The sequence below is a fragment of the Dipteris shenzhenensis genome, chromosome 3 (genome assembly GCF_047967505.1).
Source record: "Dipteris shenzhenensis isolate YYH24624 ecotype China chromosome 3, Dip_SZ_1.0, whole genome shotgun sequence".
Lineage (NCBI taxonomy): Eukaryota > Viridiplantae > Streptophyta > Polypodiopsida > Gleicheniales > Dipteridaceae > Dipteris > Dipteris shenzhenensis.
In genome coordinates this window covers 62,296,938-62,322,642 of record NC_141598.1, presented here as the reverse complement: position 1 = coordinate 62,322,642, position 25,705 = coordinate 62,296,938, and positions in this window count along the sequence as shown.

Genomic DNA, 25,705 nt, shown 5'->3' with positions numbered 1-25,705 from the left:
ATATAGAATGGCTGTCATTATCAAAGATTTGATCTTCAATTTCAGCATTTTCAGCCTCAGTTTCAAGGTCCCAAGCAAAATCCAAGTCATCATTGGTATGGTAACCTTCTTTAGGTTCATTATCCCACTCGAGGTCAGCCATAAAGAATGGCATCTCTAGATCGATTGGTTCTTCATGTGTGAGTGGAGGATCTACCTGTAGTGCCTTATCATCTATCTGTGAGAAGATGGGGTCTAATGAATGGCAATTGTCAATGGTTGCCAATGTTTGTATCTAGTTATTGACATTGCTTTGTGAGTCACCCACTATGGCATGATGTTGCAAGGGAGCTAATTTGCTTGAGATTGTCGTGGAAGATGTGTCATCCAATGCTCTAGGCACAATTGGTTTTATAGCTCCTATTCCCACATTCACCTCGATTGCGGTGTCGTGATTCTGGATTGTCAATCTATCAGTTCCCTAGTCATGGAGGACTGAAGCTTTCCGTAACCAAGGACATCCCAGTAAGATTTGATAGGATTTTTTGGGAAGATCCAAGGTTGTGAATTGAAGGGAAAAATGGACACGTGCAACCTTTGTGGACACACCATTCACTATTCCCAAGGGTTTAGCCCATGAATCATCGGCAAGGCGTATGTTGAAATTAGCCTTTTGCATTAGTGGGAGACCCCATTCTTTGTAGAGCTCCTTTGATAGGACATTTACACCTGCTCCACCATCTACTATGGCTTGGACTTCATTATATGCCTTGTGGATCAAAGGCACAATAATGTTGCATATGTCATCTCTCTCACCCATCCACATAGGGATATCTTCGATGTCATTCATAGGTGGAGGGGGATTTGCGAGTTCAATCCTTTCTTTGAAATTCTCCCAGAGATTGGGACAATTTTGTAGGAGGATTCCGATGGGAATTGACACAGGGCAACTCAGGATGCTAGAGAGTGCAGCTCCTTCTAGTTGACGTGGTGGTACATTATGTTGTGGAGTCTGTTGTTGGAATAGAGGCTCGAGTGCAGTATCAATACTTTGTGGGGCCATCATGGATTGGGTCTTGAGCTTGTTTCTCACCCTCAAATTGAGCTTGTTCCTTTTGTACCCATTGTTGAAGTGCCCAAAAATGAGCCTTCTCCACCTTTGCATTTGGGTATGGAGCTTTTTTTATTTGAGGCTCAGGTGTTGATGTGGATGAGCTCGGCTCTCATTGCTTTTGGTGGAGGTGGAGCACTTGTGCTTTCTTTTTAAGAAGTCACTTTGGTTGGATTGGAATGTTAGGGTCCTTGGTGGCCTTTTTCTATTGGCATGTAATTACATTGACATGGTGTGATATTACACTTGCCGGACTGAGACTTTGATGGTCCAACCCAATGATGCCAATTGGGACGTTAGGCTTAACCTTTGTTTCTTATGGGACTTTACTTTTCATGGGACAATCCATACAGGCATGTTCTATGCCACAATCTCTGTAGAGTGGTTGGAATGTAGCGGGGCTACCATGATGAGGGCAGTCTGCGATCCGGTGATTTTTTCCACAACCATACCACTTGATAGGTGCTCGATATGTGTTGGGATGTACTTGATTTGCATAAACTGGTATTAGACCCTCTGCACCTTCTACATAGTACACTGGGTACTCTGTTTCATACTCAAATGACGAGTCTACTTTCTCGACTTGTAATTGATGTATTGGAACTGCCTGAGGAGTTGGATTTGGTGCTCTTGGATATGGTCGTGGATTCGGATTCCTGAGTAGTTGTGGGACTTGTGTCCGAACGGGAACAGGATTGAGCCTTAGAGCTAGGGGCACTTGTGCCAGTGTCGATTGCCTATACACTGGCCTAGGTGCCGCTTGGTATTGTTGAGGTCGAGGTGGGTTGTTGTGCACGTTGAAGATGCAACTGTTTTCATCATGGCCGCCGATGACGCAGATATGGCACCACAACCTTGGTGGTGGATTTGCTTATGCAGTGATCCTAACTCTTAGGACCAGGCACTCATTTGCTGTATGATTGGCCATGCAATGTGGACACCATATATTTTCTTGCCGTGGATATGTTTGAGTTGGCGCAGCTGAGACAAGTGAAGTTTTTGTTCCATGGCCTGCATCATGTCTTCTTTTAGTTTCATGGTCATGGCCTCTAGGTGATCTTCATTTGATGTTTCGGCAGTGGACTTGGATTTGCCTTTTTTCAATCTCGTATATCGAGTACTAGTTCTGTCATCATCACTACTAGTGTCTGAGTCAGTCATGCCATCCTCGATGTCAATAGCTGTCGCATGAGCAGCAGTGAACGTTTCATAGTTGCTTATCTTTTTCATATCCTTTTGGATTTTCTTTCTTAGTCCTGCAATGAACCGTGCCATGAGGTACTTTGCATCTGGGTGTGGGTCACATTTGGTGATTAATCTTTTCATCTTACCCATGTACGTGTGTACATCTTCTCGACGGCCTTGTTCGATCTTGCTTAATTGGAGAGCGGGATCATCTTGTAGCCTCTTCGTTTGAAAGCGTCTTTTAAATTCTATTTGAAGTAGGTCCCATGTGGCACACTCTTCCACTAGAAGGTCTAGGTACCATTCAAACGCTTCATCAGTTAAGGCTTCATGGGATTGATCTCCACCTGCTCGGCATGCGGCATCAAAAGGTTGGAGGAATCGGGCTGGATCTCCCCTACAATTATATTTGGGAAGTTCTAGTTTTCCCAAGGGATGCCTGCCTTGAGTGTTATTATTTCTTCGATTAAAGAAATTGTCAGCATCTACATCGAGGTCGATATCCCCATCATTGTTGACAGCGGCAACAATGTTGTGGCATGGAGGAGTTAAAGGGAGTGATTGAATCTCAAGGGGGGATTCGGGGTAGAGGATTGTCGGGGGCAGTGGTTGCAGTGGAGTTGTATGCAGATTTGGCAAGCGTTGGAGTCAAAGGCATTGGTTAGAACGTAGCTGCATGCAAATTGGGCGAGATTTGCAAAGGGTGTCTCTACCGCAAGTGCGGGTGTGGATGTAGTTTTGTTGGGAGGGTTAGAGTGGTGTTAATTTGTGTAGGGACCGTCATGTTAATAATGTGCCTAAGATTGTCCTACGTGTGTAGGGAATTGTGCCAATGCAGACGGATCGTTAATCGGAGGTCACGACATGAAGATACGAGTGAATTTTTGTGAAATGAGGCCCACATGGGGGCACAAAGGAGGAGTGCTAGGGATGTGAAAATGATGTGCAATGGGCTGGAAAAATACCTCGTAGCGTGGTGTTTCCATGTGTGAAATCTTAGTTCAAACGAGGTCCAGTTTGGGTCCCAAACGGATAAGTTACGAGGGGTTAAAGTAGGGGTAAAATTTGCTTTTTGGGGGGGCTCTTAAGGTTGGTGTGAATGGACTTCAAGTCCAACTGAGGGGTTTGAACCAAGTTAAATGTAGTTAGATTAACTAACCTATATCCTCCCAGCTACTGTAACTAGGAGGTTATCCTAACTAGCTTCACTAACTACAGTTAGTTACTAACAAAAGGTTAGTTAAACTAACCTAATTGTTAGTAACTAACCTAGGTTAAACCTAACTAAGTTAGACTAACCTAACCTAACTTGGGTTAAACTAACCTAACCTAGGGTTACGTTTAGTTATATATATATATATATATATATATATATAAACTAATTAAAAAAGTTGGGGGGGGGGATTTCAACGGGGCGGGGGGGGTTGAACAGAGGGGACGGGAGGGAGGTGGAGGGAGTGATGAGGGTGGGGGGGGTGTTTCGCAGTGGCGGGGGGGTGGAGGGTGGAGGGGAGGGGCGAGGAGGGTGGGGGGGAGGGGAGGGTAGATGGCACGGGGAGGGTGGGGGGGAAGGGGGCAACGGGGGTGAGTGGGCGGTGATGGGGGCATCGTCTCAGCACGAGGAGGAGGTGGCAAGGGTGGGTGGGTGTCACCGTTGGCAACTCTGTTGTTGGCAGGGCTAGCGCTACACACGGGCGCTACCTGTGGTCGGCGGGCATTGGCCCTTATAGCAAGGGCCTTAAGGCCCTTGCTCAGTATAGATTTTTAGTTAGTTTTAGGTGCGTGGAGCAGCTGGCGAGGGGGGGTTAGAGTGAGAGAGTAGGGGGGAATAGAAAGAGAGAGAGAGAGAGAGAGAGAGAGAGAGAGAGAGAGAGAGAGAGAGAGAGAGAGAGAGAGAGAGAGAGAGAGAGAGAGAGAGAGAAATAAAGAGAGGATGGTGGTGGAGGGAGAGGGTGGGAGGGGAAAGGGTGGTGGAGATGGAGGGGGGGTGGGGGGGAAATGGAGGGAGGGATGGGGGAAAAGTGTGGGAGAGGAGAGCACACACAAAGGGATAGGAGACACCAAAAGTGGTGGAGCAAAAGCTACTCCAGCTTATTCCTCTATCATATATATATGAGTATACATGGGCACTGTACAAGTGGGTGGGCACACTGCCCTTTACCCCAACAACCTCCCACTTAAAGGCAGTGTGCCTTTAAGGGAGTATAGTACACATATAATACAATCAGCCATAGGCTGAAAAACAAGATGACCAGACCATCATCCTATGCCCATCGGCACTTTACAATGTGCAAAGTACATAGAGGATAAGCTGCTAGCAGACATCAGGTTTGCAGGATAGAAAATGACAAGTTGTAGATGCCTGTCAACCAAGATCTCATGCCAGATCTCACTGGGAGAGTGAACTCTCACCACCACGTGCTCCTGTGCTAAGTCCATAGCACCTGAACTATCACTATGCAGAGAAAATGTCTCTGTAGCACCTGTGACCATAAGCACATAACCTACAATAGACCTCTGTTGGTCTACCCGACCTGTATCACCTGCAAAGAACTGGAAGTGTAGCCGCAATGGCAAACATGTGAGAACCAAGTCTCAACACAGTCATGGATGCATGAAGTACTATGGCTGCCATATCAACCATAACTTGCTGCTCAACTAATCTGTGATCATCAAACCTGCTGTGTTTCAAGTATGAAGCCAATACAGGCAATGGAGTACTCAGTAACTTCCCCCTCTCCATACTGAAACAACCAAGTATCTGACAAACATCATCAAGACCATGCAGCTCCCACTGCAAAGCATCCTTGTCCATAAGGAACCATATGGCAAGTAACCTCAGAAGGATAGCAACCTCCTGAATACTGAGACCATAACCTGTCTCACTGCACATCACATCTTGAGCTCTCATAATGGTATCAAACCTATGAAGCCAAGCTAGAGGGGATTGCTTCTGGCCATGGAGGCACTTACGAAGCAAACACATCAATGATTTCTGCCCATGCGCAATATGACCCGAGTCAATAATTGTAGAAACCACATCTGTCCTGGCATAACCAGCCAATGGATCATACCGGGCATCATTAGCCAAGGTATCCTCCTCACCATGCATAGCCTCATCCTCATCTGCAAGAGGCACTCCGCATCCTAGGAGCAAATTGTAACTTTCCATAGAAGATGCATCAACAATCTCCATAGGAGTATAAACCTATGGAATACTTGAGACATCTGATTGTCTCTGACCAAAATCAGGAAGTAATCGTTGTTGTCCCAACTTTATAACCTGCTCACTGTGAGAAAAACCTCCCACTCCAAGGGATATGGGCTGCCCCTGCAAAGAATTCGGAGGTATCAGTGCACTTACACCCTCCTGGAACACCACTCTCCTGCTATCCACAGTCCTGGGCTGTCTAAACATAGCATCCTCTCTGAAATAGACATTATGGCTGTGTATCAACTCTCTAGTTGAAGAATCCCATAACCTGTAGTCCTCATTGGACTCACTGTATCCAAGGAAGATACACCTCCTCGATCGGGAACCATGAGCATAAGCCTCGTAGCCAAACACACGTAAATGCTCATAACATGGTGCCCTGCCTGTCAAGAAGTCAAATGGCACTCTACCATTCAGAGATCTCCTGGGTGACCTGTTAAGCAAGTATGCAGCTGTCTTACATGCCTCAGCCCAATAGCATTCGGTAAGACTGACATACCGTAGCATGCTACAAATCCTGTCCAATAGAATCTGATTTATGCCTTCTGCCAAGGCATCGTGAGCAGAAAGATGAGGAGTGGTTAACACCCTCCTGATACCAAGTGTATCACATAGATGCTGAAATCTAGGAGAGGTAAACTCTGCATCACCATTAGTCATCAAGCTCAATAGCTTCTTTCCTGACTGATTTTCAGCATTACCTATGGTTAATCAGAATATCATCACCCTGGCTGCATACACACCTAACTCAGTTGTGAGGGCAGTTTTATGTTGATCTTGTAGGGCAATCGACACTTGGTTGTAAGTCAAAAGTTCATCTAGGAAGCTATAAGCTTCCTTTCCGACTACCCTTTCTAGAACATGTTCCGTTAATGGCAAAGGATAGTGGCCATGTCTAGTGGTGGCATTAACCTTTTTCAAATCCATACATACTCTAATTTTTCCATTTTTCCTTAGGACTATTAGGATGGGAGATACCCAGTCCGTATGCTCAATCTCATAGATGAATCCCGCATCTATGAGTTTCTGGATTTCTTCCCTCACTATGAGTGTGTATTTGGGATTCATAGGATAGGGACATTGATGTACCGGCCTAGCATCATCTAGCATGGGAATAGTGTGCTGCACTACTTTTGTAGGCACCCCTTTCATGTCGGTGTGCTTCTAGGCCATGCACTCCTTGTACTCTTGTAGGAGAGCTATTAAGGTCCTGCCCTTCCGGGGCTAGGTTTACCTCCTTGATAGGGCTAGTCCATCATATTGTCGGTGATGAATACGGGTTGGGGGTCCTGCCCTTCTGGGGCTAGGTTTACCTCCTTGATCAGGGCTAGTCCATCATATTCTTGAGAGCATCTGTCTTCTCGAAACCTTTTGGCTTGTTGGTATAAGATCTTACGATCCTCAATTGTGTAGGCCTTGTAATGGGCTAGTACCTACCATAGGTCCTCTTTTTCTTCAATTTCCTCCGTTATTTCTATCGTAGCCATGGTCCTTTTGGTCTTAGCTATGCCTTTGGATACAAGGGGTTTGGGACCTAAAGGGGGCTCTTCTGTTGTGCTTATAGAGCCAACGGGAAAAGTTATCTTACTCACCCTGGTTTCCCAATTGGAGGAGAATTCCTGATGAGCAGTCATGGCACCCACATATGATAGCCAGTGGAGATATGATTTTGCCCTCATGGTTCCTTGCCCACCTCTCGAGGTTTGAGCATGTTAAACATTGATAAGGGAACCACCGAGGTCAGACTCTCGAGCTCTGGGATGGTGATCTGAATCCCTACTCTCTCTGGGACATGTATGTTGGCTAAGATGTGCATCCAGTTCTATGAGAATTCTAGTTTGGGGAGAGGTGCATACTAGAATTCATCAGACTCCTTCTCATTGTCTTCCTTGTCACATGGTTGGAATAGCTTCATGGAGGTAGTTCGGGTGGTGGTGTTGGATTCTACGGCAAAAAGGTGTCTTGATAATGGGTGGGCCTTGTAGGTGTGCAAGTCCACTCTCATGGTTTTCTCCTCGTGCTGCAAGTAGAGGTTATCATTACTCCAGTCGTACACGAGTTAGGACATTTGCAAGAAGGTCTTGCCTAGGATAGCTTCATATCCTAGCTACCGAGTGAAGTCCATGACTACAAATCTGATGGGGTTCATAAATCCAAATACCTTAATGTTTATGCCAATAAGCACTCCCAACGGCTCGACAGTTCCCCCATCGATTAACTTTACTACTAGATGGGTCTGCTTGACCTCCTTGGAGGTTCCTATCCTCCAATGTTGGCCTAGCTGATCTAGCAGATTGGAGGCTAGCTCACTCATATCCAAGCCCTTGGGCTCATTGGTCTCCTTCTTGATTGTTTCTACACTTGAAGACCTAATTAATGGAGCTAATTCTAAGGGATCCAGGGTTTTATCCAAATTTGCCCTGTCCATCATGTTGTCGCATATGCGGATGGCCACCTTGCTGCATAGATCAAAGGAGGTAGGACTCATCACCATGAGGTGGTCGTGCAGCTTCGGGTCTGCCAATCCGACAAGGAAGCGAGGCAATAGTCATTCGTCACTCATCTGCTCGTACGGTTCACAGTGGGCATTGAGGTGCTTGATCTTGGCAATGTAATCCCTTATGGATTCCTTATCATTGTGCTTTACTCCATATAACTGATTAATTGGGCTCCATTTATGGCCGTTGGGGGTGAACCCCACAATGAAGGCCTTTCTCAATGTCTCCCAATTGATTTTCTCTTCTGGAGTAAGAGCCCTATACCATTGGCCTGCTTTGCCATCCCAGTTGAGACCAAATGCATTGGGCATTTCTAGGTTTCCAGGAGCACCAAAAACTTTGCAAATTCGCTCAAATCATTACACGTGGGAGACCCGGTTTCCTTCTCCAAGGAACTTGGTCATTAACTTGGAGATTGCTATGGGTCAGCTCCTGGAGGGATTCGCAATCCCTAAAGAAAACACTGGGGCGGGTGGAGGTGGTGTGGCCCCCCTTCCTAGGGCATTCACCAAGATGCACATTGCCTCATCAGTTAACACTGTTTGAGCGGCTAGCGGAGGTGGTGTTGATGGGGGCCTAACAGGACGTAGGGCTATTGGCCCAAGTGGTGGTATCCACATAGTTGCTGGTACTGACATGAGAACAGATGTGCCAAGGCCTGCATTCATCGGTGCAATGGGTATGGATGGATAGGGATGTACTCTTGGGACATGGGTACATTAGTTCCATGCAATGGGCGATAAGGTGGAAACTATGGTGCCCCATAATTGATGAAGGTTGGTGGCACCTGGACTGTTGGGGGTTCATAAGGCGTTTGCCCTTGGAAGTTCCTAGCATCCTCCCTGGCTGGGGTCTTGCCTTATGAACTCCCTAATCCATGGATCTTCATCATCTATGTTTTCCCATTGGGGAGGTCTCGTATAGGTGGAGGGTCCTGGGCCTGCGAAGGTGGTTTCCATTCGGGTTTGTGGTTCGAGAGCTAGATGTTGCTAACCTTCCCTTCCTACAGACATGCCGATGAAGGGGTTCTCCATGTCTACTGACTCTATTCGACCTAGACGTCCAAACATGTTGGACAATGTACCTCTCAGCTTGGATGCCAGCGAAGGTGCAGGAGAGTTGGGAGAGGCCACACTAGTTAATGGGGCTTCATAGGCCCTTGGACCCGAGGGGTCTTACATTAGTTTGTCTAAGCTCTCTGTCTCATCGGAGCTAGATAGATCTTCTTGTCGGGGGTCTATTAACAAGTGGGGGCTAGGAATCATGCTTCTAGATTCCTAGCTAGGGCAAAGTGTGGGCTGAGCATAGCTTGAAGCACTATCTTCCGGCATGGGATCCTTGGGCAAAATTCTCATGGACCTCAAGTGCATGTGGGAGGCCTCTAATTAGGCACACTTAGGTTGAATTGAGGTTCTGGAATTTTTAAAATTTTTGGGCTACCCCAGAGGTATCCCAATGGTCATGGGGATACCTCTATGGCAACGGTCATAGGGATAGGGTATCGCATCAGATGAAGAGATACTGGTATAGCAACGGGCAATGGGATGATTATAGCAATGGGTGGTCGAGTGAGCGAAATGCGACGGACGATAGAGTAGATGTATTGCACTGATCAGCAGAAAAGCTTTGCCATGTTCTTGGCAGGATAAGATGCAAGGGGTATCCCTATGACTGTAGGGATAAAGTTAAGACAATGGATGCCGGGATAAGGGGTTGGCAAGATAAGGATCAATGCACCAGTTGATGGTATAGTTATAGTGACGGGCATGGGGATCGAAGCTAGCAATGGGCGATGGAATAAAAATAGTGATAGACAACATGATAGGCATAATGTGACGAATGACAGAATACGGATATGACCATGGGCACGAGGGTAAGGTATCACATCGGCGATGGGATATTGGAACAACAACGATTGGCAAAATAACAAGATGGAAACGGTCGATGGGATTGCTCTAAGGCCATGGATCAACGATTGTCAGGTCAGCAGGATAGATAACTCTGACATGCATTTAATCAAGGCGATGGATAAGGCCGTAATTAGAGGTTAGGTCAGCGGGATAAGGATCAATGCACCAGTTGGTGATATGGTTATAGCAATGGGAATGGGGATCAAAGATAGCAATGGCTGGTGTCAAGCATAACATGATGAACGGTAGAATAATTATAGGGACAGGTGGCAGAGTAAAAATTATGACGGGCGATGGAATAAAAATAGCGATGGATGGCATGATAGGCGTAACGCGATGAACTACAAAATATGGATATGACCATAGGCACGGGGGTAGGGTATCACACTAAGTGGTGGGATACTAGAAGAGCGATGATCGGTGGAATAACAAGATGGAAATGGTCGGTGGCATAACTCTAAGGCCACCGGTCAACGACTCTCAGGTTAGCTGGATAGCTAACTCTGACATGCATTTAATCAAGGCAATGGGTTAGGCCATGGTCAGAGGTTAGGGCGGCAAGATATGGCTATCGTGCTGGGTCAACATGGCTTGACTAGTAGGATAGTGCTATCATGCTGGGTCAATGTGGCTTGACCGACGGGATACTACTTCAAATGCTCCAAAATGGTCTTCCAACACAAAATGATAGATTTTCTACTTTTTCACCCACAACTCTCGGTCCTTCACTCTTTCTTCTCCTACAACTCCATTAACAAAGCTCCAACTTTGTGTAATGGGTAAATAATGAAGGAAGACAAGTGCAATGCAAAAGCATACCTTTTCTCCTCGACAGTGGTGCCAAAAATGTGTGGGTCTCGACGGTGACTCGTGTCATGGGGATGTTGAAGAGATGCCGATGGAGCCTCCACTCCAAGCTACTCCTTGTGAGAGCAATGCAAGGCATGAGCCATCCACAAGTGTCACTCACGTGGTCTCCGGATCATTGCAATGTGTTTCCACGAGAGAAAGAGGGAAGGGAGAGAGGGGAGAAGAGAGGGGAGAAGGGAGGAAGAAGGAGAAGGAGAAGGGAAGAGGAGAGTGAAGGGGGATGGAGTGGAAAACACAAGGGCACCACAATGGAAACAAGGGAACACCCAAAACACTCTCTTGGAAGAGAAGAGGGAGCTTGTATTCAAACTTGTGCAAACAACAATGAAGACCAAAGTCAACACTTTGGCCTTTTACACATGTAACCTTTTGAAGGGAGGGCCAACCCTTTTCCTTTTAGCACTCTCCATCTCTTTTACAACCAAAGGCTCTTGGGCCTATAGGATGCCAAGGCATATTGCTATTCTTTCCATCTCTCCCTACTAGCAGAAATAGCACTTGTGTTAACCATATTAGAGTGCTTGGACAATGCATTAGGAGGTGTTCCCGGCTCCCAAATAGTGCTTGTGTTAGTCTCGCACCTCCAAGACTTAAGCAATTTGGGGCTCAAACTCCTAGAGCGCCCTCACGCCTTAAGTCATTAGGGATTCGAACCCTATGAACGAGGCTCAAAACTTGGAGTGGTGAGGCTTAACTCACACGAGACACTTGCAACTGGAACATATAACATGTCCACGTTGCTTTTGAGAGTGCTCTCAACGGAAGAAAGAACTGAAGAGGGAGAGAGAGAAACAGAGAGCCACACAAGTTTTGGTGGGTGCAAAACACCCTAATCTTCTTTTTCATTCATTTATATATGTGTTTGAGTATTGTACATAACCGGGGTAAAGGCACAGTGACCTTTAACCCCCACAACCTCCCACTTAAAGGACAATGTGCCTTTAAGGGAGAACAACCAGTGAGCATACTATCCAATGCCAATCAATACACGACAATACTCAAACTGCTGACTTGGTAGACTCTTCGTCAGCATATTTGTAGGGTTATCATCTATATCAACCTTGACAAGCTCTATGCGCTTGTCCTTCAGTACCTTCCTAATGAAATGGTACCTGACCTCAATGTGTTTGGTCTTTACATGAAAGACCGGATTCCATGCTAACTGAATAGCACTCATGGAATCAGTATACAATGTCGGTACACTTGTATGAATCCCCAAATCTCCCACTAGCCGATCAAGCCATATAGCCTCCTTGCAACCCCTTGTGGCTGCAACATACTCAGCCTCTGTGGTAGACAAAGCAATGCACTTCTGTGTGTGAGACATTCACGACATTGCACCACCTGCAAAGGTGAACACATAACTAGAAGTGGATCTCCTACTATCCACATGCCCTGCATAGTCTGAATCTATGTACCCAAGTACACACATGTCTCCTCTACCAAAGCAAATGCACATCTCCTTGGTGCCCTTCATGTACCTCATGATGCACTTAACTGCCTCCCAATGCCTCTTTCCTGGATTAGCCATATACCGGCTAACAACTCCCACTGCAAATGCAATGTCTAGTCTAGTAGCTATCATAGCATACATAAGACTCCCAACTGCTGATGCATAAGGAACCTTGGCCGTCATGGCCTTCTCCTCATCTAATTTGGGACTATCTGTATGACTTAGTTTCACATATGGATGCAATGGAGTACTCACTGCCTTCCCCCCCTCCATATTGAAATGCTGCAATACTTTTGTAACATACTTCTTCTGTGAAAGCCAAAGGAGTTTCCTACTCCAATCACACGTGATGCACATACCAAGAATATGACGTGCAAGTCCCAAATCCTTCATATCAAAGGCCTCATGCAACTTGGCATTTAATGCATCTAGCTCATAAGTATTTTTGCTAGCCAATAGCATATCATCCACATATAGTGCCAGGATTATCAGGCTATTATCCTTAGCCCTTTTAGTGTAGAGGCAGTGATCAATTTCACTCGTTCTAAAACCTTGGGACTGAATGAAAGCATCAAAATTCTGATACCATATTCTCTAGGTGCTTGCTTAAGACCATAGAGACTCTTCTTCAGCTTGCAAACTAAATACTCTTTGCCCTTTTCTTCAAAGCCTTCTGGCTGCACCATGTAAATTTCCTCATGCAGATCCCCGTGCAAGAAAGCTGTCTTGACATCCATCTGCATAAGCTCCATATCTTTTGCTACCACTAGTCCAAGCATGCATTTAAGTGTGGTCATCTTCACAACTGGAGAGAATATCTCATCCAAGTCCACACCCTTCTCTTGCTTGAACCCTTTAGCGACCAAACAGGCCTTATACCTAGGCACATCATCACCTGTGACCTTCATCTTGTAGACCCATTTACATGGCAATGCTTTCTTTCCATGTGGCAAAGAAACCAAGTCCCAAGTCTTATTCTTCATAAGTGAACTCATCTCTGATTGCATAGCATACTCCCACTTGCGTTGATCCTTGTGCATCATAGCCTCTCTGTAGCAAGAAGGCTCCCCGCAATCAGTAAGCATCACATAGTCTACCCCTGGAACAAACCTATTAGGCGGTCTAGACACTCTAGATGATCTTCTCAAGTGCATTTCAGCTTGTTGTCCCACTTGCATATCAGCCACATTTGGCTCATCATTTCCACCAATAGATGATCCATCATCTACCCTTGATTGTATACCTGTGGGAGTATTTGGTGGTACAATTTCTTGCATATTTGGTGCATGGACAGCTTGCTATCTATCAACATATGCAGGTGGATTCACATCCTGGAAAGTGATTCTCCTCATTTCCACATCCCTCATGGGTGCCTCATGCATCTTCTTCTCATTGAAGACTACATCATGGCTGTGTATGATCTTCTTTGCGTCTGGATCCCAGAGACGATAGTCCATCTCTCCACTTTCACCATAACCCAGAAAGATGCATTTCCTAGACTTAGGATCTAGCTTCTTTCGAAGCTCTTTTGGCACATGTGCATATGTCTCACACCCAAATATAGGCAAATGAGAGTAAGAGGGCTTCTTGCCACTCCATGCCTCTTTAGGAATACCACCATCCAAACTCTTACTAGGTGATCTATTGATCACATGCATTGCAATCTTCATTGTCTCAGCCCAAAAACCACCAGAAAGACTTGCATTGGAAAGCATGCATTGCAACCTTTTCTGAATGGTATGATTCATCTTTTTTGCAACTGGATTTTTCTCTGGAGTACGAGGGGATGTGAGCTCCCTCTTAATCCCACGTGTATCACAGAAATGCTGAAAGTCATGAGAGAGATACTCTCCACCATTGTCAGTTCATAGGCATTTAAGCGTTCTACCTGACGGATTCTCAACCAAGGCTAGCCATTTCTAAAATACCTAGAATACATCACTCTTCCGAGCTATGGCATAAGCCCACACTTTCCTAGTTGCATCATCAATGAATGTTACATAATATTCAGCCCCACCTAATGACTGTGTAGGCATGGGACCACATATGTCTGAATGCACCAAATCAAGCTTTTCAAACTCTTTCTTTCCCCTTCTGTTATGGGCTGATTTAGTCTGCTTCCCATAGAGACGGTGCTCACAAAATTCAAAATTAGAGAAACTCAAATGCGGTACATAACCCAAATGGCATAAGAGTTTCATCCCATTTTGGTTCATATGGCCCAACTGGCAATGCCATAAAGAAGTGCTTGGCTGCTCGGTTATTGCAAAAACATGATCAAATAGTTGTGATATATGTAAGGGATACAAAGTCCCACACTTGGCACCCCTAGCCAAAAGCATAGAGCCCTTTTGAATTTTCCAACTCTGAAAGCCAAAAGTGGTGTGAAAACCAGCATCATCTAGCTGACCCATTGAAATAAGACTCTTGGTCAACTTAGGCAGATGTCTCACATGTTTCAAAACAAATGCAGACCCATTTGCAAAAGAAAACTTTATGTCACCTACTCCCACTATGTCATATGCATAGTCATTTCCAAGATGCACACAACCTGCATTTCCACTGTCATAAGTGGAGAACCATTCCCAATGGGGTGTAACATGGAATGAAGCACCAAAATCCAAAATCCAATCCTTGGAATATGCATCATCTGAAGTGATAAGCAACTCTATAGATAAACTAGACATGAAGAGAATGTCATTGTCGTTATCATGTGTGACTGCATTGATCTCCTCGATCTTCACTTTTCCTTTGTCCTCCCTTGGACTCTCTTCCTTCTGATTTGCACCCCAATTTGCATTCTTCTTCTTATCCTTTTTCTCTCTTTTTAGCTTGTAGCAATCCTTTTTCATATGGCCCTTCTTTGTTGGGATATCTCAAGGTGTATGCCTCAGGCACACCTTATGTTTCTATGTGTGAGTGCTAGAGGCACAGTTAGGTGCCCACAAGCACAGTTAGGTGGTGGAAAAACCACATAGGATGATTGAGTGAATCTAGGAGCAGATTGAGGAGATGATTGTGGAGCTTTGAGGTCATCAGTGATGTCAGTGACCTTGTATGAGGTGCCTACTTAAGGACCTCTTTCTTCTTCATTCTATAAGCAAGTATTCTGATTTTGTGTCAACTCTACTCTTTCCTTTCAGTGTTCCAACATGGTATCAGAGCCATTTGATCCTCCTTGAGCCCATTTCTGCCACATCATCATCATCTTCTTCTTCTTCTTCTTCACCATCTCTCCCTCTTCTCCAAAAATTTTGCTTGAGCTTGTTCTCCTTCAATCCTCAACCATTTCCCACACCCTTTCTGCTGTAGATCCCTCTTGTTAGGGCGAACTTTGGGTTGCAAGCAATTGGAGAACAACCCGCGCTGCTGGTCGCCATTGCAGAAAAGTCGTCGATTTTCTCTTCTGCGTTTTCTCTGCACCTGCTCTGTCTTTTCTTAATTCCTTCTAGGGCAAGCTTCTACATACCTAGAGCTACCTTGTGCTGAAATCTGAGCAGCAATGGCTGCATATTGAAGGAGAAAACAGAGAAAAACCAGTCGACTTTGTTCAAGAAGGTGAAGGCGACCTGACGCGTTTTTTCGCCTCTTCTTCCCAGAGGATCTACTGTGGTATACCAGCTTTCTTTTGCCTCAGAAAGCCCCCTTTCTTTTGCTTTGAAGAGTGTGATATGAGCCCTTCAAGTTCAACTCTCTAGTTTTGACAGTTTTGACATACTTTTGAAAATGATGCTACATAAAATGCTACTCTAGCATTTCTGGTCTTTTGAAGTTTTTAATAACTTCATACAAGTGTTGCTTCAGCTTTGTTTTGACTTGCTAGACTTGGATGTGATTGGAAAGTGTTTATTTCATTCACTCCTATGAAGCATGCAAAAGTAGCATCATTGTTTGAAAACTAGTCACTACTATTTGCTACATCAAGTGGCTATACTTTGGAAGTATTTCAGTTGTTATTCTAAGCCCTGTAAGAGAGAAGACACTACCCAATACCTGGGTTAGAGCCTCTCATGGCTTGCTTATGCAAAATATGTGAAAAGCCAAAACATAAAGCAATGTCTTGTTATGCTACAAAGGATGAAAATGCCAATCTGACTTCCTTGTTGAAGATTGCCAAAACAATGGTTGCCAAAAAGGAAGCAAATACAGAGATCTACACTCTCATGGCACTTTTATTTGACTCCAAGTACAAGAAAAAGATGAAGGTCAGATATGCTTCTCTACACAACTATGGAGATGACAAGATAATTGTTCTCTTGAAGGTTATGACTTTCAGATCCACTTGTTCTATCATAGTATCATCTTATAAGGCACTAGACACTGCCCATGTGGTAAGACCTTGCCTTGACATGGATATTTTGCCTCCACAAGATGAGGCATCCCATGAAGATTATGCATTTTAAATCATCTCTATGTATGCTCCAGATCTCTCTTTTTATGTCAAGGTACTCAGCCTGGATAGTCCTCCAAAATGAATGAAAATAAACTATTGTGTTTTGTGTTTTGTAAACACCTCTGGTCACCTTATGATGTAGGCCATGTGTATGTTTTGTTCCATGGTACCTCCTGCAGACATTGTGTGCATGTACATGCAGGGGAGATAACCATTGGAAGGTCTGTTTGTATCCCTTTTTTGTTTACCTTACACCCAAGGGAACCCTTGCTAGCATGAGAACCTAGCCATAGATTAATCCTTGACCACCATGAGATGGCATGAGAAACTATGAGACTAGATGTATCCTTGACATAGCCTGAGGCATTTCCTTGAGGGGGGGTTTGTTGGGATATCTCAAGGTGTATGCCTCAGGCACACCTTATGTTTCTATGTGTGAGTGCTAGAGGCACAGTTAGGTGCCCACAAGCACAGTTAGGTGGTGGAAAAGCCACATAGGATGATTGAGTGAATCTAGGAGCAGATTGAGGAGATGATTATGGAGCTTTGAGGTCATCAGTGATGTCAGTGACCTTGTATGAGGTGCCTACTTAAGGACCTCTTTCTTCTTCATTCTATAAGCAAGTATTCTGATTTTGTGTCAACTCTACTCTTTCCTTTCAGTGTTCCAACATTCTTGCCACAGTGGTAACACTCAATGTTCCATGCCCTAGATTTGCTACGAGACTTTCCTCTTTCTTGGGACTTCCCCCTGAACTGTGATCTGCCCCTTTGCACATTTAAGGGTGCATCTTGCTTGTTGCTATCCATAGACTTCCGTCTAATCTCCTCGGCCAACAAGCTACCCACAACATCATCAAATTTCAGTACTCCACTAGGTGCAGAGTTACTGATAGCTATACGGAAGGTATCCCATGAGGATGGCAATGAACATAAGAGAAACATTGCCTTAGTCTCTGCATCAAAATTCATCTTATGAGCCTAAAGTTGGCTGAAAATAATATTGAATTCATTCAAGTGAGAAGCAATGGAGACCCCTTCCTTCATCTGCAGCTCAAACAACCTCTTCATGAGGTAAACTTTATTAGAGGTAGTTTCCTTCTCATAAGTGGCACACAGTTCCTTCCATAAATCTTCCGTAGTCTCCTCATTTACTACTGTGAAATAAACTGACTCTATAAGATGAAGTCTAATAGTAGACTTTACTAATGCATCCAACTCATTTCAATCATCCTCAGACATATCTGTAGGCTTAGCTTCAATACCTGCCAAGGGTTTTTCTGCTTCTTTTGAATAAGCACATCCCTTATTTGTTCTTTCCACAAAGAAAAGTTTGTCCCATCAAAATTTTTAATGCTGAAAAACTCCTTTTCAGACATGGACGAGGATGCCATGATGCAAATGAAACAAAATCCCAAATGCTAGTACTTGCAAGAGAGAATCACACCAAATACCAGGTGCACCCAAATGTGTATGCCACAATAGAGTGAAATGTCACCAAAGCTCAAATCTCAAAGCATCAAAAGATACAGCTGACTCATGTGCATGTACTTTGCATCCATATGAGCAAATCTGGCCCAAAAGAAAATGCCAATTGCAACGGCAATCCAAAATGCCAATAAGTGCCAAATGGCTCAAGAATAAACACCATCCATGGGCATATGCATCAATAATATCTCATCCAAGAGAGCATAACACTATTAGTGCATCACCTGCAATGTGTCAAACCTATCCCTTAGCATAAAATAGCATCCATGTGCAAAGCGTCCATAAAAAATAGCATCCCACAACGCAATATGGGCCTATCGGTGCATCCAATAAGGATCGCAATGCATCCAAATGGCCTATAAATCATCCACTGCAACCCAATGCATAGCACGAATGAGCGCACATGGCTCAAATTGAAACCAAAGTGATCTACATAAGGTATGCTCAAGAAATCATGGTCCCATGGCAATGACCGCTACTGAAAATAGAACCTGAGATGCCTCAAAACATGGGCACCATTGCATAATCGGACTCAGCAAGAAAATATGCAAATATCTCTCTTCTGCTGGAACTCCAAAATCCCAACCGATGAGTGAGAAATGGGAGTCAACACTTATCCACTGCCATGTGGCATAAATCTAAGGTTTCCAAACCTTAGAATGAAAAATGCATAACAGAGAGATGAAATCCAATACATAGAGATCTATCCAAGTGCACAGAGACCTTGAAGGAACCTTTTGGAAAGTCACTTTGGTTTTGCGAAGTGGTTTTGAGAGCCTGTTAAGTGTTTTTAAAGAAAAAGTCATTTTTTAAGCTTTTCCCTGTTCTGTTCGACGACAGAGACTCCGTATTGACTTGTAGAGGCAACTATTGGTATCCACTTCACTTCAAAAGCTTGGAAACACCTTCATTCTTGAATCTGGGATCATTTCATTGGATTTCTGACTCACTTGTCAGTTGCTACGTTTTTCTACCCAGGTATTGGAACTCAAGTTTGGAGCAACCATTTGCAGATCTGTCAGTTTCGGTGGACTCAGGAGGTCCTAAAACTTCTATGTTGCTCATCATTCGCACTCTGGTGGAGTTTACAAATAGTTTTGTTTCCAAAAACTTTTTTCAATCCATGTGTTGGACCTAGTGATTGACACCAGTGTTTTCAAAACCGTCTGTCCCATTGCATTTCGGATGCCTAAAAACCCCCTATCTGTTAGTTCTTGCACGATTCGGTGGAGTATTTTCAAAGTTGATACAAGTAGAATCATGCACAAAGCTTCCTACAGAGCTTCTCCTTCCTCTTAGGCATTCACGCACGCTCAGCTAGATTACCCGGGCTCTGATACCAGTTGAGAGTGCTCTCAACGGAAGTAAGAACTGAAGAGGGAGAGAGAGAAATAGAAAGCCACACAAGTTTTGGTGGGTGCAGAACACTGTAATCTTCTTTTTCATTCATTTATATATGTGTTTGAGTATTTTACATAACCGGGGTAAAGGCACAGTGACCTTTAACCCCCACAGCTTTCTTGCATGTTGGAACATATAACATGTGCACGTTGCTTGCACTCTTTTTTCTTGGGGTATTTGAAGATTAAACTCTCTGAGCTTTGTACTCTTTCCATGGCTATTTCCATTGACATAGGTCTGAAATGTGCATGTTGCCTGCAATTGTTGGCCTTGGGTTGTCAGGTGGAACCTACAATCTATGCACTTTGCCTGGAATCTTTGTCCTTGGGATATTTGGGGATCAAACTCCTTGAGTTTGAGCTGTAATCCTTCCATGTGCATGTTGCCTCTGTAATCATTAGCCTTGGGGTATTTGGGGATCAAACTCCCTGAGCTTGTCTGTTGAAGTAGATCATGAAGCCTAATCACCTCTAATCATTGATTACCCTGCATTCGGTGATTGTACTCTGTGGATGTTAATAGCAACAAGCTGATCCTTGGAAGTTGGCACACTTAGAGACCTACATAGGGAATCGATAGTACAATGCATGGCCAAATGCACTGAGTCACAGCCTGAAGGCATAGGGTTTGGGAACGTCATAGAAGTAATAAGCAAATTGTAGCAGCCAAGAGTCCTAGACTCCAAATAATAGTCTCCAACAATCGGCTTAGCAGTGTGGGTGAGCAGAAGTGGTGGGGATTTTGATGGCACCACACAAAGAGTGGATTTAAAATTAGGGTAGGGGGATCTCGATGCCACCAGTAGAGGGTGGATATTCCCATGCGTCACCATTGCCCATTGCTACTACAGTCGCATTGCCTGCACTATGTGCAAAGGTGATCAATGGGCCCCTGCATTTGCTTCATTGTTTACAAAGGTGATCAATGGGACCCATTCTTGAATCTTGCTACGTAGCCTTTTTTCCATCCATCTTGTGTGTGTGTGTGTGTGTGTAAACACATACACAAATGACACACGGCAACGCGGGTGAGCAAAAGTGGTGGGGATTTTGATGGTACCACACAAAGGTGGATTTAAAATTAAGGTGAGGGGATCTCGATGGCACCACACAGAGGGCGGCGGATGTTGCCCTACCCAAACTATTGCCCATTGCTTTGGTTGCATTGCATGCACTGCCCCCACAAAGGTCATCAATGGTCCCCATTCTTGCATCGTGTTGCATCAAACATGGTCCCTCCATCTTACGTATGTATGTATATGTGTATGTGCATGCATGTGTGTGTGTGTGTTTGTGTATAAGCACACACATATATATCTATAAAGGTGTATGTAGGTGTGTTAGTTTTTGTAAGTGTAAACTTTTAGATATAGAAATAAATGTTTATCCACTTCTTTAATAATCATTGTTGCCTAAGGACATTACTCGAAATTCCATAAGGATAGCTTTTTTCATCATGTGACTATGAGCCTTGATCATGTAGTGTTTGATACTACAAAAGGCTTCCAAGGTGATGTGTATTGCAGAGGATGGTCCTTCCCTAAATACTGCAAACAACTATATTCAAAGATTGCTAGAGTTAGGTTATGATAAGCTTTTAGAAAGAATCCCGAAGTCCTTTGCAAGTCTTTGTCCCCTTATGAAACTTGTTTCCCAACTGAAAGCAATGACAAGGTTTAACATAGATCCAGCTTTTAAATTCCTAAGAAGCAGGGACATCTGGCTTGAGATTTATAAATAAAATCTTATGTTGTATTCCTTAAGACCTAGCGGAGCAGGTCGCTAGCCCCTCGTAGATGGGTCATGCTACTCGTTATCATAATGGTGCAAGACCTCAACACAAACCCTTGCATCTTCATAATTGCCATGATGATGGGATTTTACTTGCATAAACCAAGGGTAAGCAAGAAGCTCCAAACCATAGTTGCATGTAGCATTGGTAGGTATTCTATATTTAGAACCATTTGTGAATGATGTTAGCATATTATGTGCATAATACTCATTGAGTAGTCACATTTTATTACCTTAGTCTCTCTTATGCTCACTTTCCCACTTTATCATCTTGATTTTTACTTGTCTTTAACACATGGAACTGCTCTCGAGGGAAGTACTGACAAATATATAAGCCCAACATGTGGGTTTCAATAAGACTAGAAATTAGACATTCACTCTTTTGAGTTCTCAAACAATGTGACAAGGCCTTTGTACCTTGTTGGGGGATAATATGAAGTACTAAAAGAGATTAACTCAAATCTTTCAAAGCAAGAGAAGAGGAGGAGAGACTTGAAAGGAGAAGGGAGAAAAGGGAAGAGAAGAGATGGAGGCTATTAATCAAGAAGGGAGTACTTCATTCTTTACGAAGACTAATCCCAAACCTAATGATGGGTAGGGATTTGGAGGTTTGCAGAAGCATTTTAGAGGTTTGTGGAAGGAGGGAGGTTCAGGGGACGAGGAGGGAGGTTCGGGGGACGAGGAGGGAGGTTTGGGGACCAAGTGGCGGAGGGTGGAAGTAGAGGGGGGAAGACTGTAGTTGAGCCTAAGGAATGTGTAGTGGATTGATGCCATGTGGCATGGCACGGGGATGTGATGTACAGTGCAAAAGAAGCTAAATCCAGTCCTACAACATGTGGAAGTGTAGAATATGATGGCATGTGCCATGAGGCAGAGTAGGAGATTAGTGGCACTTGCACTAAGGAGGATCATGACCTTAAAGATAGATGCAATGCCATAAAAGACATAATGGCACGCGGCAGGAGACTTTAGGCAGCACATGTGGCAAGGGGGCAGCACAAGCAGAGTCGCCATATGGCAATGCAGTATTCAGTGACATGAGTCACACATGGTGGTGAAGTTTAGACACTTGGACGTTGCGGCACATAGGGCCAAAGAGAGAGACATAGTATATAACTACCATGCAATCCAACCGTTGATGTGGCCCACCAATGCATACAAAAATTGATGATGTGGTGATGTGAGAGGTCTAGCGAATGGGTGGGTACTCATGGTAGAAATCTTGCGTGAATCAAAAAGTGCAATGTGCATGACCCAGTCAGTGATGGTGACATGCAAGATGAGGCAAGCACAATGGCGAGGCTCCTGGAGTCAACACACGTGGCAACAAACCAGTAGCAGATGAGTCTAATCCAACCGTCCATTTCATGTTAGTGCAGTTTGGTTCAAACGCCCGTTCTGAGTTATGGTGAGTCAGATGCTCACTCAGAGTAGCTGCCAGCACATGAGCAATAAATGATAGGCTCAGGTAGCAAACACTAGGCGCGAGTCTATGTACGAAGATGCAGATGCCAAAAGAAATTCCCAAAGTACCAAAACAACCATGCTACTGAGACGAGAGAGAGAGAGAGAGAGAGAGAGAGAGAGAGAGGGGGGGGGGGGGGGGGACTCCACACACACACACACACATAATATGTATAATATATCTAGAGAGAGAAAGATAAACATATAATACAATACAATGTAATATATATTAAATAATATATAATTTATAATATATTGTAATATTGATTATCTGTAAAAAATAATATTTTATATATAGACAAAATATTATACGTTTTATATTAATATAGTCGATTAATTTATTACACACACACTGTCAGCCGGAAAAGAAATCGAGACCAGAGGCTAGAGGCTAAGCATGGCGACGCTCGAGGGCCATAGAGAAAAGGAGATCGTGAGGGCAAACCGTTGTCATAGGAGGGGAAAAGGAATTAGAAGTGGAGGGAAGGAAGAGGGAGACTATGACACAAGGGGAAAAGGAGAGGGGGAAGAGAAGCATGTACATGATAGGAGGAGGAATGTAGAGATGGGGACATCAAGGGAAGAGAACCATACTTTCTTTGAAAGAAGGGATGAGAGGGAAATATCAAAATACTAGCTAGGTGGCTTTACAAGAATGAGCATGTCTCATCAAGGAATAGCCCCCCCCTTTTATAGCCAAAAGAGGGGGTCTCTCCCCATTAATATATCCTCCCACATGCATGGTGTGTGTGGAAAAGTCTCCCATGTGGGCTAGGCGGTTACACACTCTCAATTGTGTGCGACAACCCTTTGCCTCAATTTTCCACATAAATCAAGCCCCATATCTCAAGTCTATGATACTCCCTTGGTCTCTTTCCAATTTTATAATATGTTCAAACCTCTAGGAGGACAAATGGAGGGTTGGCACAAGGAATCTTGCCACCTCATCCTACTTTCCCCATTATTTAACTTGCTCTCTTGGACCTTCTATACCTCCCCCATATGGGCATATCCCATATGGAGGGAATAAGTCAATATAATATCCATCTCCACCTATTTTATATTGCTTCTCCCATGGACTTTGAGCCATATCTCACTAAATGCAGCCTAGGTGGAGGGGTGGCACATGGAGGAGCCATGCCACCTTACATTTTATAATATTACTATCATGGATTATGTACAACACACCTTATGGGTCCTCTTACATGGAAGGGTGGCACATGGTCATGCCCTGCCACCTCAACCTTGGGCCCTATGCACACCATATTTTATTATACTATTGCCACATATACAAACAATTTTATCCATAACAGTTCCCCCCCCCAGGCAGGGAATGCATAGCATTTCCATGCCTGGGTCCATCACCTTAGACAATTTTATCCATAACAGTTCCCCCCCCCAGGCAGGGAATGCATAGCATTTCCATGCCTGGGTCCATCACGCACAAAGAAAGGCTTGAGGTAACGTTTGTTGATCACCTTCTTGCCATATGGTTCATGCAGTTCCTGAACTTGTACAGACCCATTGCTACGTTCCTTGATGACTTTGTATGGACCAGTCCACAGTGGCCGAAACTTCTTATCCATTTGGTGGTCCAATCTGTTATCAAAGCATAGCACAACATCCCCCTCAGCAAAGTGTCTTTCCCATCCCTTGCGAATCTTAGCATCCAAGCGGGCCTTTTATCGATTCTTTTGGAACTCTGTTTGGTGTAGTGCAAGGCATCGGGTTTCATCTAACTTCTCAAGTTGTACCAATCTGGCCTCTACATGTTCATCTTCTGTCATCCTCTGTTCCTGTGCCAATCTCAAGGCCGGAATCTCTATCTCTAGTGGTAAAACTGCCTCAGTACCATACACCAACTCAAAAGGAGTGTGACCTGTAGATGTTTTATGAGTGATGTTGTAAGCCCACACGGCTTCAGTGACCTTCTGATCCCATTGGCTCCTATTCCCTGTGGCCATTTTTCCCATGGTTTTACAAAGGAGGCCATTGGTCCGCTTTGTTTGACCCATGGATGCTGGATAATAGATGCTAGAAGTGTGATGATCAATACCCATGCGATCCATGAGTAACTCCACTGCTTGACTCCCATGGTCAGATACTATCTCCATGGGTGTCCCAAACCTTGTGTAGATACGTTCAAATATGAAATTTGAAACTGCCTTGCCATTTGCAGCAGGGAGGGCGATAGCTTCAGCCCACTTAGTGACATACTGAGTGGCTACCAAAAGATACTTCTTTTTGCGGGCAGTCATGGGCAATGGCCCGACAAAATCTATTCCCCACTTCTGAAACGGATGGATGGATATCACTGGATGATGTTGCCCAGGATGCAAATCCTTCCTACCAAAGAATTGACATGGTTCACAGGTTTTGCAATACAAAATGACATCCTTGAACAAGGTCGGCCAATAGTATCCAGCATGTAAAATTTTCTTAGCTGTATAGTCACTGGCATAGTGGCCTCCACAAAATCCATCATGATAATGCTTTAATACCTTAGGCACTTCATCTGCATCAATGGCCCATCTCAGTATCCCATCCATGCCTTGATGGTACAACACCCCATCAAGGAGGGTGTAGCGCCTACTATCTCTGCGGATCTTCTTTCTCTCATAGCTAGTACTTTCTGAAGGAAAGGAGAAAGCAGTCAGAAACTTGTAGATACCACCATACCATGGATCCCCAACTTCTATGGCTGCTACAAGGGTTACATCAAGGCACTCCTCTAAATCAATCAAAGCATTCTTCAAGTTGGAACAACCCCCTTTTACAATTTTGAAAGAAAAATCATATTCTTGTAGAACTGCCAACCATTTGGCCAACCGGACCATGGGATTTGGTGATTGAAGAACCTGCTTTGCAAGACCAGTGCCAGTGAGTATAAAGAAGGACTTTCTAGCTTAAATTTCTCAATGCAAAACACCAAAGACAAGGCATGCTTGT